The sequence below is a fragment of the Carcharodon carcharias genome, chromosome 10, assembly GCF_017639515.1.
Source record: "Carcharodon carcharias isolate sCarCar2 chromosome 10, sCarCar2.pri, whole genome shotgun sequence".
In the NCBI taxonomy this organism is placed as follows: domain Eukaryota; kingdom Metazoa; phylum Chordata; class Chondrichthyes; order Lamniformes; family Lamnidae; genus Carcharodon; species Carcharodon carcharias.
In genome coordinates, this window is record NC_054476.1 from 29373769 (window position 1) to 29390500 (window position 16732).

At 46.4% G+C, this 16732-nt stretch overlaps 1 protein-coding gene across 5 annotated transcripts in view; it reads left to right on the top strand.

Moving 5' to 3' along the window:
- The window catches only part of LOC121283147, a 135605-nt gene that overhangs the window by 53182 nt on the left and 65691 nt on the right, over nt 1-16732 (top strand). The gene's annotated exons all lie outside the window — the stretch shown is intronic.

A 16732-nucleotide genomic window follows, 5' to 3' on the forward strand; every position in this document is an offset into this window, starting at 1 on the left:
AAAACCTTGTTTGATACTTAGTTGAAAAAATAAATTAACCAAAAATGTAATTATTAGTTCTTTATATTTCAAAACTTTATAAATTATTCAGATTTTTGTTCCGACCATCACTGAGCAATTGGCTGCAGTTAAATGACCTATTGTGTTTAAACTCTGAAGAAGTTCCATTAGGAAACGATGAGAGCATCAGTCAAGCATTTGGTAGATTGGAATTAATTGAATTAAATATCGGTTTGCTTTAACACAATTTTGCCATGGCATGCTGTAGCCCCAGCAGTCAAGATGATGAGAGGCCTGTGCATGTGCTCTCTGTTGTTATGACAATGAATACTTGGAAGAAAAATGATGCAAGTTTGTCAGTTAAATTAGAGGTACTTTAGAATGCCTTCAATAGTCCAAACTGGAAAGGACGTTTTGCAACTCAAGGCTGTAATCTTTCAGATCAGGGTTAATCCTGTCAACAATGGCAGTTATAAGGGACAGGCTATAGGCCAATAGACAGGGCTAGAACATTATGTCAGACAAATTCTGCTCTTCAAGGTGAGGGAAACTGGTGTTGGGAATTAGAATGGGCCCATTGCAGATAAAACCCATCAAACAATTCCAAGTCAGGTACAGAGTAGTTCCTTGACTCCGCCATGGCAATGTATCCAAGCCCCAACATCACAATAATTTTGAAGTAAAAACAGAAAATGCTGGAAAAACTCAGCAGATCCGGCAGCATCTGTGTAGAGAGAAACAGAGTTAATGTTTTGAATCCGCATGACTCTTCTGCAGAGCTAAAGTTGGGAGAGGAAGGTGCACCTTAGAGTGGGGGCGGGGGGGGTGGTGGCGGTGGGTGTGGGGGTGCAGTGGCAGGGGTGGGGGGGGGATGGGGGTGGGTTTGAGGTTCTTGGGGGGGGAAGCCGAAGTTGTTGGGTGGGTGAGGTTGGGAAGGGGGAACAAAGGTGTTGGACAGGTGAAGTTGGGAGGGGGGAGGAAGGAGTATAGGGAAGGAGGGTGTAACGGGGGAATGTGGCAAGTGGGGAGGTAGGTGTAAGGGAAGGAGTTCAGAAGGGGGGGTTGGAGTTCGGAGGGGGGAAGGAGTTCGGGGTGGGGGAAGGAGTTCGGGGGGTTGGGGATGGAGTTCGGGCGTGGGGGTAGGTGTAGGGGGAGGAGGGAGTTTGGAGGGGTGAAGATGTCTTGGGGGGAAAAGGGAGTTCGGAGGGGTTTAGGTGGCCAGGGGGATGAAGGAGTTCAGAGGGGGAGGGATGGTTCCGTAGGGGGAGGGAGGTTGGAGGGGGAAAGGTGTCTGGAGGGAAGAGGGAGTTCAGAAGAGGGATGATGTCCGGGTGGAGGAGGGAGTTCAGAGGGGGAAGGTGTCCAGGGGGAGGAAGGAGTTTGGAGGAGGAAGCTGTCCATGGGGGGAGGAGGAAGTAAAGGTGGAGGAGGGAGTAGGGGGTGGGGGATGTATAGGTGAACGTACAAGGTTGGGGGGGGATATGTGGAGTCAATAACTGCCTCCTGGAGAGCAAACTGAGGATGGACATGGTAGGAGGGAACAGTCAGTATGAGAGGGGGCAGAGGGAACCTGAAGAGTGGGAGGGTGAGGGTACATCGTAACAGTAGAAGGGATGGCGAGGGTGGTTGGTGGCAGACACGGACACTGTGAGTGTGAACGAGGAGGTCGGGATGGTCAATGTGATTGGGGGTGGGATTCTCAGGAAGGTAGGGAATGTGCACCAAGATAAAGGCAAGATACTGCGGATGTTGGAAATTTGAAATCAAAACAGAAAATGCTGGAAAAACTCTGCAGCCTGACAGCATCCATGGAGAGAAAAACAGAGTTAACATTTCAAGTCGATGTGACTCTGAAGAAGAATTTTATATGAATGTGCACATTCACCTGGACATCCTGGAAAGCCAAGGGTTCAGGTTGGTAGGTGAAGGTGGGGAGGTAGAAGGTGATGCCGGAGGTGTCCACAGTGATGGGGGGAAGGACATGCATGACTAGGGGAGGGGAAAGGGTGGAGGAGATGGTGATAAACTTGACAACTACCATTTTGCAGCAACCAAAAGTGAGCGGAGCCTCGTGTTGGACGGGCACAGGCGCTGCATGGGAGTGTGATCAGTGGGCGGAGATGCAGGTCAGCTCAGATGGACAACTGAAAAAGAACCTCAGCAGGCAGCATTGAAAATGCTTGGGACAGTGAGATGGATGAACGTTCCATGTACTTGGGAGAGTGCTTGAACGAGACTCCGAGAGGCCCTGGCACACGCACGCATTTCCCCCTCCAGAATCTCTTGTGGTTCGGCTGCATGCAGCTGAACTGCTAGTAGAGGTGGGGGATGGGGGGGGGGGGGGGCGGGGGGGTGCGGTGGTGCGGGGAATGCAGTGAGAGGCATGTCAATGAAGCTGAACGGCAACATTGCAACATTATTCAGTGAAAGTGAATATATTTTCAGATTATAAAGTGACAAAATGTGTTCACACATGCAACCACTTGTGATCAGAATTTCTTAACTTTTCTACACCTACCACTTCTTCTAGGTGCTGCCCTGACATGCATAGCAGGGGTGCAGACAGCCTGTGCAATGGTTGGCCCTGATGCCACTGATGACTTTGGCATGTGTCCTCTGGAAGATCATGGCCTTGAGGGCCTGGCTTGCTTTAGTTGTCCTATGGAGCACCTTCTCCCTCTGTGATGACAGAGGACGAGGCTGAGGAGGTCACATGCAAAGGGGACACAGAGGGAGATGACAGCCTCTGAGATTCCTGAGTGGACGACCCCGGAGTGTTCAGCTGCCGCTCCTCCTCTCTTCGGGTGCTCGAGGACCTCAGCCTAACTCCTTGAGGGGAAGGAGCACCTGGAGACCCTTTGAAGTGCCGCATTTCCCTCTTGCATTGCGACTGCAGGAACTCGCCCATGGCTGCCACGATGGAGTGCAGGTCTGCACAAATCTCCGCGTTCTGCTGGACCAGCATCTCCATGGCATTTGCCATCCTTCCCATGGAGACCTCCATGCACACACATGTGGGTGCCACTTCATCAGAGAGTAGGAGGACGCACTCCTCCGACTCTCGTGCCACTCTTTCGAGGGCTTCCAACAGCTCTGCGTGATGTTGCCCCACATTCTGCTGATACTTCATGTTGAGTTTGAAGGCTGTAATCTGACTTGGAGCTCACAGATGCCTCTTCCCCAGCAGTCCTCCAAATGCCGGGGAGCTCGGCTGAACCTGCCTCCACCTGTTGTGGACACATGTCCGTGCAATGACCACCAGATTGTGAAGCAGAGCCTGCTCTAGATCTAGGAACCACTGAGGTGTGCATCTCTGCATCGGTGGAAAGTGTGGGTAAGTGCTGTCCTGGGTCTTCCAGGCTGCTTATTTCCAGCCCTTCAATGGAGGAGGTGTTGTCTTGGCTGGAGGTGAGGACTTGGATGGGGCTGAGGGACTGGCTGGCTGAGGGCGTCAGTCACTTGGTAAAGCTCCCTGTGAACCAAAGTTGAGATAATTAGTGCATGGTGGCAGACTCAAAAGCAGGAGAGACAGCACTCACAGTTGCATTCAGAGAGGGATGATGTGGTGCAGGATCCTCGTGTGGGTATTCACTGCTGACCTCACCATTGCTGATGGCATGGTTCACTTCCTCACCAGTCAGTGTGATGGCACACTCTTCAAAGTGAGTGAGGGGCCTAATGTAGGCCACTCCACCCCCGGTTGGAACCTCTCCCTGCTGTTGGGAGCCAACTTCTCCTACATGAGAAAAGATGGAGAGAGTGTAAGCAGGACACATGGCGCTGCATGGAATGTTTGTGTGGTGAGCAGAGCCATGAACGGGATGAGGATGTGAGCTCCAGGGGATATGAGCCCAATGATCCCGATGGCGAGACCGCATCTCGAATACTGTGTGGTCTCCTTATTTAAGGAAGGCAGTAAAAGCCTGGAGGTGGTTCAGAGGAGGTTTACTAGATCGATACCTGGAATGAGCGGGTTGTCTTATGAGGAAAGATTGGACAGACTGGGCTTGTTTCCACTGGAGTGAGGGGTAATTTGATTGAAGTATACAAGATCCCAAATGGTATCGACAAGGTGGATGGGGAAAGGATGTTTCCTCTTGTGAGTGAGTCCAGAACTAGGAGGCACTGTTTTAAAATCAGGGGTCGCCCTCTTAGGACAGAGATGAGGAGAATTTTTTGTGCGACTTTGGAACCCTCTGCCTCAGAAGGTGGTGGAGGCGGGGTCATTGAATATTTTTAAGCAGAGGTAGATAGAATCTTGTTAGGCAGGGGAATGAAAGGTTATCGGGATTAGATGGGAATGTGGAAATCGAAACACAAGGGGGAGAATTTTTAGCTAGCTAGGCGGGCGTGCGCCTGACCTGATCAAGCGTAAAATGGCACGCGATATTTCAATTGGCGGGCACAAGCCAGAGTCAGCAGCTGACAATTAAAAGGCCTATTAAGGCCATTAAAAGGGTAATTGAAATAAAATTTTCACTGCCCGTCCAACCTTACGGTTGGCAGACAGGCGAAAAGGCCAAGCGGCCTTTGCATTTTTTACGGTGTGGGGGGGTGGTGGGGTTGAGGTTTCCAACGGCAAATAAAAATAAAATAAAAATGTTTAAATTTCAATTTATAACATGTTCCTGCTCATGTGACAGGGTCATATGACAGAGTCACATGAGAGGACATGTTTTATAACATTTCAGGATTCTTTATTTTTTATTTTGAAAAATGTTTATCTCTGTGCCCCGGGGAGATTTTATTGCGCGCACCCACGCGCAAACACAAAGTTCGTGCTCACCCTCCCCCCCACCTCACCACACAGACAGCGCTGAGCGCTGCCGCTCGCGTTTCACACTGGGCAGGCCTTAATTGGCCCACCAGTGTGAAATCGCAGTCTGGCCCCGATCGCGGGCGGTGGTCAGCTTCCCGACCCCCCCCTGCCCGTCCCTGCCCAGCCTGCCCAGTGAGGGAAAAACCCTCCCCACGCAGATCAACCATGATCTTATTGAATTGTGGAGCAGGTTCGAGGGGCCGAACGGCCTACTGCAGTTCTTATTTTTTATGTTTCTTATGGAGATGTGAGGTTGCGTGTGAGAGTTAGTGGTGCTGTCCCTTAAGTTGTGAGATCCCTGTGGATGTATGATGGGTTTGTGTGTGCGTGTGTGTGTGAGTTGAGAGGGATGAGGTGGTTGATTTACCCTGGTGGAACGGATGAGAACATTCATCCTCTTCCTGCCCTGTGCTACGGTGGTGTTGACCGCCACTGCCACTGCCTCTCAGGCCAGATTGGTGACTCTGGTAGACCTCCTGTGGCCAGGGCGGGGGTAGAGGACTTCGTGGCAGCCTTCCATTGCGTCCAGCAGGCCCCAGAGAGGCATCACTAAATTTGGGGGCTGGTGTCTTCTTTGCTTTTGGGGGCCATCTGTCGCCTGGAGCAGTCTTGGTCTGAAGACCTGAAGTAGGCATGTGCTCTGGTGCGCTTTAAATATGGTGCCCAGAGCTAGGAAGTGCTGAGGTCACGACATGGCGAGAAAATCCAAGCCCGCCCACCAGCAACTCCATGAATACATTATTAATGAGGCAGGATGTACCGGGAATGGGATGATACGGCCCGATAATCCACCATTGTTGTCGACTTTTTTCGCGTCTGCTGCCACACTTAGCACAAATCTGGGACAATTCTGCCCGATCTTTCATTTCACACACTAATCCCCCTTGGCCCTGTGTGAGTGAGAATGCCATTCAGAATCAAATTAGGAGACATGTGTTGTGTTGGTGGTACATGATTTCCACTTATTTTTTAAAATAATTTTACAACAATCACATCTAAAAATTTTTAAATGTCTGCCAGACTAGGGTTACTAACTCTCCAGGATTGTCCAGAAATTGAAGATGAATCTCCTGGATACTGCTGTGAGCAAGACTGGGAGAAAAATCAAATGCTGTGTCTTTTTCATTGAATGTTTTTGAATATTTATTTGTACAGAGCTCGGGTATTGCTGAAAAGAGAGACATGTCGAAGCATTTCATCTTGCACTCATCAGGAAATTCTTGCTATTCCACTCTGTTGTTGTAAGCCTCGGGCTGCCAGTACTGGATTAGTGCTGCAAGACTGATTTCAGAATTGTCCGTTATCAATTAGGGTACCTGCCATTTCATAGTTTGATTGACAGCGCCAAGTGGTTATGGACTCCTTGAAATATGACAATGAATTCCAATGCTTGTTTTATAAGGGATTATGCAATTGAATAAAATGTTTTTTTTATTATAAGGGATAGTGTAGTTGAAGTAATGTAAATGCAGTAAATGGGTTTTTATGAATGACTGTTTTTTAAAATTTTTTCATGGAATGTGGGCTTCATCGGCTGGGCCAGCATTTATTGCCCATCCCTAATTGCCCTTGAGAAGGTGGTGGTGAATTGCCTTCTTGCAGTCCATGTGGTGTAGGTACACCCACAGTGATGTTAGGGAGGGAGTTCCAGGATTTTGACCCAGCAACAATGAAGGTAAGGTGATATTTTTCCAAGTCAGGATGGTGAGTGACTTGGAGGGGAACTTCCAGGTGCCGGTGTCCCTATCTATCTGCTGCTTTTGCCCTTCTAGATGGTAATGGTTGTGGATTTGAAATGTGCTGTTGAAGGAGTGTTGGTGAATTCCTGCAGTGCATCTTATAGATGGTACACACTGCTGCTACTGTGCATTGGTGGTGGAGGGGGTGAATGTTTGTGGATGTGGTGCCAACCAAGCGGGCTGCTTTGTCCTGGATGGTGTCAAGCTTCTTAAGTGTTGTGGGAGCTGCACTTATCCAGGGAAGTGGGGAGTATTCCATCACACTCCGGACTTGCGTCTTGTAGATGGTGGACAGGCTTTGGGGAGTCAGGAGGTGGGTTACTCGTCACATGGTTCCTAACCTCTGACCTGCTCTTGTAGCCACAGTATTTATATGGTTAGTCCAGTTCAGTTTCTGGTCAATGATAACCTCCAGGATGTTGATAGTGGGGGATTCAGTGATGGTAATGCCATTGCACATCAAGGCATGATGGTTGGATCCTCTCTTGTTGGAGATGGTCATTGCCTGACACTTGTGTGGCGCGAATGTTACTTGCCACTTGTCAGCCCAAGCCTGCTGCATTTGGACATAGATGGCTTCAGTATCTGAAGAGTCATGAATGGTGCTGAACATCGTGCAATCATCAGCGAACATCCCCACTTCTGACTTTATGAAGGAAAGTTATTGATGAAACAGCTGATGATGATTGGGCCGAGGATACTACCCTGAGGAACTCCTGCGGTGATGTCCTGGAGCTGAGATGACTGACCTCCAACAACCACAACCGTTTTCCTATGTGCTAGGTATGACTCCAACCAGCGGAGAGCTTTCCCCCGATTCCCATTAACCCCAGTTTTGTTAGGGCTCCTTGGTGCCACACTCGGTCAAATGCAGACTTGATGTCAAGAGCAACCTCACCTCAGGAGTTCAACTCTTTTGTCCATGTTTGAACCAATGCTGTAATGAGATCAGGACTGAGTGGCCCTGGCAGAACCCAAACTGGGCGTTAGTGAGCAGGTTATTGCTAAGGAAGTGCCGCTTGATAGCACTGTTGATGACCCCTTCCATTACTTTACTGATGACTGAGACTAGACTGATGGGGCGGTAATTGGCTGGGTTGGATTTGTCCTGCTTTTTGTGTACAAGACATACCTGGGCAATTTTCCACATAGCTGGGTAACTACCAGTGTTGTAGTTGCACTGAAACAGCTTGGCTAGGGGTGCGGCAAGCTCTGGAGCACAAGTCTTCAGTACTATTGCCAGGATATTGTCAGGTCCCATAGCCTTTGCACTGTCCTGTGCCTTCAGTCGTTTCTTGATATCACGTGGAGTGAATCGAATTGGCTGAAGACTGGCATCTGTGATGCTGGGGACCTCCGGAGGAGGCCGTGATGGGTCATCCACTCAGCACTTCTGGCTGAAGATTGTAGCAAATGATTCAGCCTTTTCTTTTGCGTTGATGTGCTGGGCTCCTCCATCATTGAGGATGAGGGTATTTCTGGAATCTCCTCCTCCAGTGAAGTGTTTAATTGTCCACCACCATTCATGAATGGATGTGGCAGGACTGCAGAGCTTAGATCTGATTCATTGGTTGTGGGATCGCTTAGCTCTGTCTATCACTTGCTGATTATGCTGTTTGGCACGCAAGTAGTCCTATGTTATAGATTCACCAGGTTGACACCTCAATTTTAGGTGTTGCCTGGTGCTGCTCCTGGCATGCCCTTTTGCACTGTTCTTTGAACCAGGGTTGATTCCCTGGCTTGATGGCAATGGTAGAGTGGGGGATATGCTGGGCCATGAGGTTACAGATTGTGCTCAGGCACAAGTCTGCTGCTGCTGATGGCCCACAGTGCCGCATGGATGCCTAGTCTTGAGTTGCTAGATCTGTTCAAAATCTATCCCATTTAGCACATTGGTGGTGCTACACAACACGATGGAGGGTATCTTCAATGTGAAGGTGGACTTCGTTTCCACAATGACTGTGCTGTGATCACTCCTACCGAAACTGTTGTGGACAGATGCATCAGCAGCTGGCATGTTGTTGAGTATGAGCTCATGTATGTTTTTCCATCTTGTTTGTTCCTTCACCACCTGCCATAGACCCAGTCTAGTAGCTATGTCATTTAGGAGCCGGCCAGCTCAGTAAGTAGTGGTGCTACCGAGCCACTCTTGGTGATGGACATTGAAGGCATTGAAGATAGACATTGAAAAAATAAAGCCTGCCATAGATACTCGGAACTTTATTTAGTCTCAGCACAGATGCTGAGGTCTGCCCATGGTGGGTACTGGTTGAGCTAGCATGGTAAGTTTAAAGGCAAAGTTGGGGGGCATGAGTTGGTACTAAGTTGAAATAGAGGCTATAAAAGGCAATGGATGGGCAGGGGCATGAATTGGCATGGAGGTTTTGAGGGGCCATGGGAGTGGGCAGAGGGGCATTTGTTGTCATGGAGGGTATCGGGGCCATGGGGGTGGGCAGAGGGTCATAGGTTGACCAGGAGAGTATGTAGGGCCATGGGGGGGTTGGCGTGAGCTATAAGTTGGCATGGATAGGGCATGGGGACAATGTGGGGTTTGAGGGATGAGGGCTGGAGGTCCGTTTTATTGTTTTTCTATTTTTATTTCAAACTTTGATATAGTGCCGGTACACCAAAGCAGGCTTTCTGCCCAGCCCACATCCTACACCCGGCATCTGGGATTGCTCGGCCCGACTATGAGGCAACCCGCTACCTTGGAATGAAAATCCAACCTTCCCGCCACTTTCTCCCAGGTTGGGTTTGCAGAGCTGGGAAATGTCCTGACTCTGCGCTCCCAGCCCAGGAGCAAAATTTCAGGCCTATGGATTCAAGTGCCGCTAAGGTACTTGAGCACTCCAGGACAGTAATGAGAAGGGGAGGCAGAACGATACTGCCTTTTGGATGAGGTTTTAAACTGAGGCCTGTCCTACCTCTCAAATAGTTGTAAAAGATCCTGTGACACCCTTTCAAGGAAGGGCTGGGCAATTTTCCCCAGTGTTCTTTCCAATATTTACCTCTCAATCAACATCACCAAAACACTTTCTCTGATCATTAGCTGATTGCTGTTTGGGGGAGCTTATTGTGCACAAATTTGCTCCCACATTGTCTACATTACAATTGTGACTACACTTGAAAACACACTTGTAAGGTTGTAAAGCACTATGGGATGTCCTGAGGCTTTGAACAACAGAATGTAAATGCAAATTCTTTCTTTCTTGCAAACGGTGATGAGATTAATGACCAAATAATCAGTTTCATTGGTGTTTGATGTTGATTGAGAGGTAAATATTGGCCAGGATACGATGGATAATTCCCCACTCCCCTTTGAAATAGTGACACAGGATTTTTAAGTTCAGCTGAGAGGGTGGACAGGCCCTTTGCCTGTTCCTAAACGATTGTGCAGCAGTGGTTGGCATCCAGAACCTTGATGGCACATTCTCAAGAACAACACTGATCTGCTGAATATGTTGTGATGAGATAAGAGGTGTTCACTGAGAGATTGGCATTGACATCGGAGAATGTGGAACTCAGTGTTCCGCAGCAAGACATTATCGAGACCATTCCCAGGAATGTTAGCTTTTTTTCGTCCCACTGCATGGGATTGGAGTTGGTAAATTGAAAAGCCAAATTGCTCTTGCTAATAGGTTTATATTGAATTTTTGGCCTGAGATAATCTCAGGGATGGAAAAGGGTTTTTGCAAACTTTCCCTGAAGTACTGCTTCAGGGCTGAACCAGAGTGTTCACAACTCCCATTTGACCCCAAGATGTGCTTCCAACTCCAATCTTCTCCATTGCCAAAACCATCTATATCCATCTCCATAACACTTCCCACTCTCTTCCCCTGCCTCATACATCTAATGTTGAACCATGCTTTTGATATCTCTAGCCTCTGCTGTCACAAAGCTATTAATGTATATAATGTTATTGGAGATTATTCTTTTAAAAATAGAGGGTTAGTCTGTGTGTGTATCTTAACTGGATTAAAGCCAACTAGTTTGGGTGCTCTGATGTGTACGAGTTTTGAGATGTAAGAGAGGTAGAGTGCATTTACATTTTGTTGAATAGAACATTTAAGAAGGGGAGTGAAATCTGGCACCTAGCTAGCAGAGACCAAGCAATATTTATATTACTAATAAAATTGGTACAATGAAAGGGGTTTTATTGTTAGAAGAGTTGGAGTTCAAAAAGGCTGGTGATACAGTGAGAATTTACATTCAATTAGATGTGCTAGGTATAACAGATAGCAGTTTCATGTGTGCAGGGCATAGGTAATGTTAGATCAAAGCCTCTAAGCCTACCACTGTGTCTGCAAATGAACCAAAGTGAAAGGAACCTCATTTTGAACTTGTAAGGTGAAAATGCTTTGCCTGGGTGTCTGCTTAAAGCCTATAGGTTGCTGTTGTCTTAATGGAGATTAGTTTGGGAGTTTGTTAAAAGTTATGATATTAGTAATTTGTAGCCATGTGTATATATTTAATTTGTCTAAGTTAATAAATGTCTCATGTAGTTTGATATAAAAAACCTCTTGAGAACTGGTGTCTGATCCCTGAATTTAGAACTGCATCTCAAACATACCATTTAAAAATATAGGTTATGACAGTTATTTTAAGTTTCCCTCTGGGATTTTTAAATAACTCAGCTTTACCAACTGCTGTGACATAACACCACTATTCAAAGGTTATTCTGTTCACCTTCTATCTCCCAGCCTTCATAAACTTTTCCTCGTAAACTTTGCCTAAAACTCTGCTGTCCATGTCCTGACTTACACAAAACCCTGTTCATCCATCATCCAGTGCTTGCAGACCTACGTTGGCTCCCAGCCCAATAACACTTGGAATTTAACTTTCTCATCCTCATACTCCCTCCTTGATCTCGCTCCTCCACATCTCTGTAACAGTCCTAGAACCATTCCACATAAACCAAACATGGAAGGATGGTCTCCCCTTTGGCACTTGTAGTTGGGAAAGACATAGGGCTGGATTTTACCAACACCCAGTGGTAAGAGCGCAGGTGTGGGGGCGCTGGTAAAATAGTAGGGAGCTAAGTCGGGATGGCTCCCCGCCACTTTCTCACTACTGGGGAGCTCTGCATAATTAACGGCCCAATTTTGGGCAATTTTATGAGTCCAACAGTGGAGCACACCCTCACCACTACTTTTCTCATTCATGCCCTTCGCACCATCACACTTGATCACTCAAATGGTCTCCCGGCCAGCCTCCCATCCCCGCCCTCTATAGACACCAGCTCACTGAAAACTCTGCTTGTATCCCATCCCAACCCATCCCATCCCACCTCATCCTATGTCTGCCTGCTCATCAGATCCATTCCTGCTGATCTACGGTAGCTTATAGTTTCCCTAGTGCTCAGATTTAAAACTCTTGGTTTTATCTTCATATTTATATCCCTCCATGACCTCATCTGTCCCTCCCTCCAAAATCTACTCTGGCCCTACATTCTCCACGTCCACCTCTGTTCCTCTGACATGAGCCTCTTTTATGCATCTGCCATCTTTCTCTTATCTTTGTCTTCCCATTCTTGCCTGTTCCTTTAAATGTCTAGATCCCAATTTCTGGAATTCCCTTCTGGAACCCAATACGATCTCAGTAGAGACCGATAACTTTTAAAAAGAGATGAACTTCCTGGCAACTGACAGAAGGTATTGCAGGACAAGATGTCACACTTTGGAACATTTACAGTAATAAACAAACTAAAATCAACATAGATCAAACATTGGAAACATTAACATTAACCGGCAGCTTACACACCAAACTAAAGAAAAGGTATTTGCACATTAACTAATTAACATTTTTACTTTACACCACACTCCTGCCAGATGGGTAGCAATACAAGATTAAGGGAAGAATTTCCCCCTGTTGGGAGGGGAAGTGCAGGAGCGGGTGCATGTGAGCGCGCCTCCGATCAGCGCCCTCAATCGGGGGTGTGCCGCTATTTTACGTGGGTGGGCCAATTAAGGTCCACCCAGCATGACGTCCGCCAGGAAGCACTATGCACTCCCTGTACGGGGTGGGGGGGGCAGATTCCCTCAGCCGAGAATACGCTCTTTTGCGCATGCTCATGAAATAGCGCACAGATCTCCCTGAAGCTAAATGCTGCCTCAGGTAGATCGGCGCCAAATTTAAAAATGGTGAAGGGGCAAAAATAAAACTTCCCTGACATGTCCCCTCATATGACACTGTCATATGAGTTGGGACATGTCCATCACTTTTAATCAAACATTTATTAAATTTTTAAAGACCCTCATGAAACCTCTTCCCACCCGTGGCTGAGGTTTCATGCTTTTTCTGAAGCCCGCCAGGGCTCCAGGCCTGCCCGCCAACCTTAAGGTGGACAGGCAGGTCCATTAGTGAGCTTAATTACTTTTTAAATGGCCTCAATAGGCTGTTAACAGGTTGGCGGGTGCACAGCTGATTCGGCTGCGCCCCCGCCGACCTGAAAATTGAAATGACGCGGGGTGACATTGGGAGTTCTGCCCGACATCATCCCGCGTCATCTTACACGTCGGCAAGCGGCCCCGCCCCCCCCGCCCTGCTCACCAACCTCAATATCCTGGCTTAAGTCTCAATGTTCTCCCAGCTTCCAACAGGCTCCCTCCTCCCCGATACGTCAGATTGAATCTTCCAGTGTCCTTTGAAAATCGATTCATTCAGCTGGATTGCCCCATAACTGACGTTCACCAACAAGGCCCACCTTGGTGACTCCTTGTTCCTTAAATCTCAAAACATCACATCAATCCTGTTTTCTTCATTTTGAACAGAAAACCAACTTTTCCAAGCATTCTGTTTCGTTGTTAACACAATCCAAGGGGAGACGGTGGCATAGTGGCTACAAGAGTAGGTCAGAGCCTGGGAATTCAGTGGTGAGTAACTCACCTCCTAACTCCCCAAAGCCTGGAAATAATGATCATACTAACACTGCCTGGAGACTGACCTATGTGATCTATAACTGAAAATCGAGTGATAGATTTCATGCCTGGGACAGCTGATTTGTGAAACACTGAAACTCAGAGACAAAGGTTTTACTGATGTGAGGGGAAGCAGCAGTTACTGCTGTGAAGAACAAAATGAACTGTTTCTATTTTCTTTATTCTTTCATGGGATGTGGGCGTCGCTGGCAAGGCCAGCATTTGTTGTCCATCTCTAATTGCCCTTGAACTGAGTGGCTTGCTAGGCCATTTCAGAGGGCAGTTAAGAGTCAACCACACTGCTGTGGGTCTGGAGTCACATGTAAGTCAGACCAGCAGATTTCCTTCCCTATTATTAGTGAACCAGATGGGCTTTTATGACAATCGATGAAAGTTTCAGGGTCACTATTACTGGGAATAGTCTTCAACTCCGTTTAAATTCCACTAGCTGCTGTGTAAATACAAGTTATTGTAAAGGGTCTAGCCTGTCAAGAGAAAATATAGGAGATTAAACGTTATAGTCTAGAAACAACTGAGTTAAGTGGGGAGAACAGCTTTTTGAATCAAAGCACATAAAATGTTATCGATAAGATAAACCCAGATAATCATTTTAAAATATTCTAAAAAAAAGAACCAAAGAACATAAATGGAAATTAGTGAGAAGTAATTTTTGAGCAGTTAGGAAAAATCCCTTTATTAAGAGTGATGTGTTTGGAATCCAAGCAAAGTGACAGAGGCAAAACATTTAGAACTCAGCAGAATTCTGTGATGTCCAGGAATGTGTCAATAATTACAGGGTGTTCTGGGAATGTGTCAGTATTTACAGGCAATCCTCAGCAGTATGTGAATATTTGGCAGGAGGTCCCTGGGATTGTATTAGTGCTTAAAGGGTCCTAGGGGTATGCCAGTATCTGTTAGGGGATCCCCGGGTGTGTGTGTCAGTTATTACATGGGACAGGGTTTTGCCCTTGGCGTGACAGCTCAGTGGGGGGGGTGGGCAGGAAGCTGGCTGCTGCCAGCGATTGGGCCCAGGAGGTGATTTCAGGCCAATTCAGGCCCTCCCTGCCTCAGGGAGATGAACTGATTTGAAAAAAAAATTAAAAATTTGATAAATGTAATGAAACAAGTCCCCTCATGAGACTCTGTCACATGAGCAGGGACATGTTATTTATGAAAAGTTAAAGTTTTTATTTAATTTTTATTTGCTTTTGGAAACCTCATTCCGCCCATGGACCATGGATGAGGTTGCCAAAAAAATGCAAAGGCTGCTTGCCCTTTTCTCGTGCCCGCCAACCAAATTTACTTCAATTACCTTTTAAATGGCCTCAATATACACTGCTGACTCCAGTGCCTGCCTGCCAACCGAAATATTGTGAGAGTGCGCAATGACGTCGGGACGCTCACCCGACATCATCACGAATCATTTTACGCTCGGTCAGGTCGGGCGCAGGCCCGCCCACCGAGCTAAAAATTTTACCCATGGTGTCCCCGGGAGCATGTCAGCATTTGCAGTCGCAACACAAAGGTTTGAAGACCATTGAAATTTGAAGAATGTGGTTTGATGGGCTGACTGGGATTTTTCTCAGCCTTAACACTTACTTCCTTCTTTTTAGAAGGAAGATGAAACTTCACAAGAAATACAAGTTATACTTCATTTCAGTCTTTATTGTGTTCATTTGCATTAAACATGGTTGCTATTTGCATACCACAAATTATATAATTTAAAATGGATATGGCGAGAGGGTTGGGGTACTGCATAATATTGTGTTTCTGAAGGAATCTTATTTGCACACATTTCTGCCTTTGGTTTTCATTCAGTCCCTATTATGGGAAAACCTATAAACTGCGTCTGTATAAAGCCCCCTTTGTTAAATTGCACTTGCCTACACCTGATGATCCTGCTTCCTGAAATGTGGGCTTTTTGTGTACATTTGGTTTGATACTCCATATATTCTTAATTTAGTGACACTCAATTGCTCCCATTACCAGCGATCAGGATCATATTGAGTTGTTAAGCTGTTTAATTTGCATGAATTCATCAATCAGTCCACTGGATAAATTCCCATCAGCAGTAATTTATCAGATGAGGAATATGGGAGTTGGCAATCTTTAAATTGGTGGCATTCCATGGGTTGTGTTATGAATGATGGACTTTATAAGACAGTTATGTGTGAAACTGTCTCCATTAATACATGGTAAAATAGAGTTTGGAGAGAGGGAATGTGACTTCCTATGGTATTTGCCTGGAGACAAACCCATCTTACCTGGTTGTTATGGAGACAGAAACTCAAATCAAAACTTACTGAAAGTAAAGTGCAAGTGTTAACACCTTGACACAATGTAGGAGGCAGCTGGCCTTGGCATATACAGACTCACAGATTCCCATAGTCAGTCAGACAGCGAGATTTGGGGAAGAGAAGTCACACAGTTGCTTTTTTGTCAAGCAGGAAAAAGGATTGTTTTGTGGTTAACCACCAAGCAGAATGCTGATGAGGATAGATTCCCAGTTTGAAGAAACAAAACTTGTGGAGAGTTAAAGACCAAGCAGTCTCCAGAGGGTGCCTTCTACTGGAAGTCCATTCAATTATGCTCAGAAGATTGAGTGTTTAAAAAGACACTGGAAAATTTACCCTTGGTGGTGGGGCAGGGAACAGAGATCCTGTTAAAGCTAGGAGGAGAGTGGGACTTTAAACACAAGAGTACATTTCTGCTGAGAGTGTGATGTAATGTGCACCCTGTCACGAATGTATAATAATTCTCATAATGTTATCGTGATTTATTATAAAAGTAGGTTAATAGTGGGGTTTGGAGCTTTTCTGTGTGTATGATTTAATTGAATTGGAGACAGCTAGTCTGGGGGCTTTTGACCCATCAAAAGAAGATGGATTTGAAATGCTAAATACGTAAACATGGCTGAAGTCTTAGGATGCAACGTGAGGAGAATTTGCATTTGTAGATACATCAGGGCAGTTTGAATTTCAGAGAAGCTAGGCCAAACATTGTGTTTATTTTTCCCAAAGGCTATTGACAATATTCACACCATGAATGAGGCTATGTGTCAGAAAGGGCATTGTAAGATCTAACTGAAGTGTGAGAAGCCTCCAGTATTTGTGCATTAAGCTTGCTGTCTACAGAAACTGAAGCTAGGAAAAGCTACTTTGAATTCTACTGTCCAGGGTGTTGTGTTAATTTTCTGGAATCTGTCTGAAATCTATTTTTTTTTACTGTTACCTTAATGGGGGTGTAACTGGAAGCCA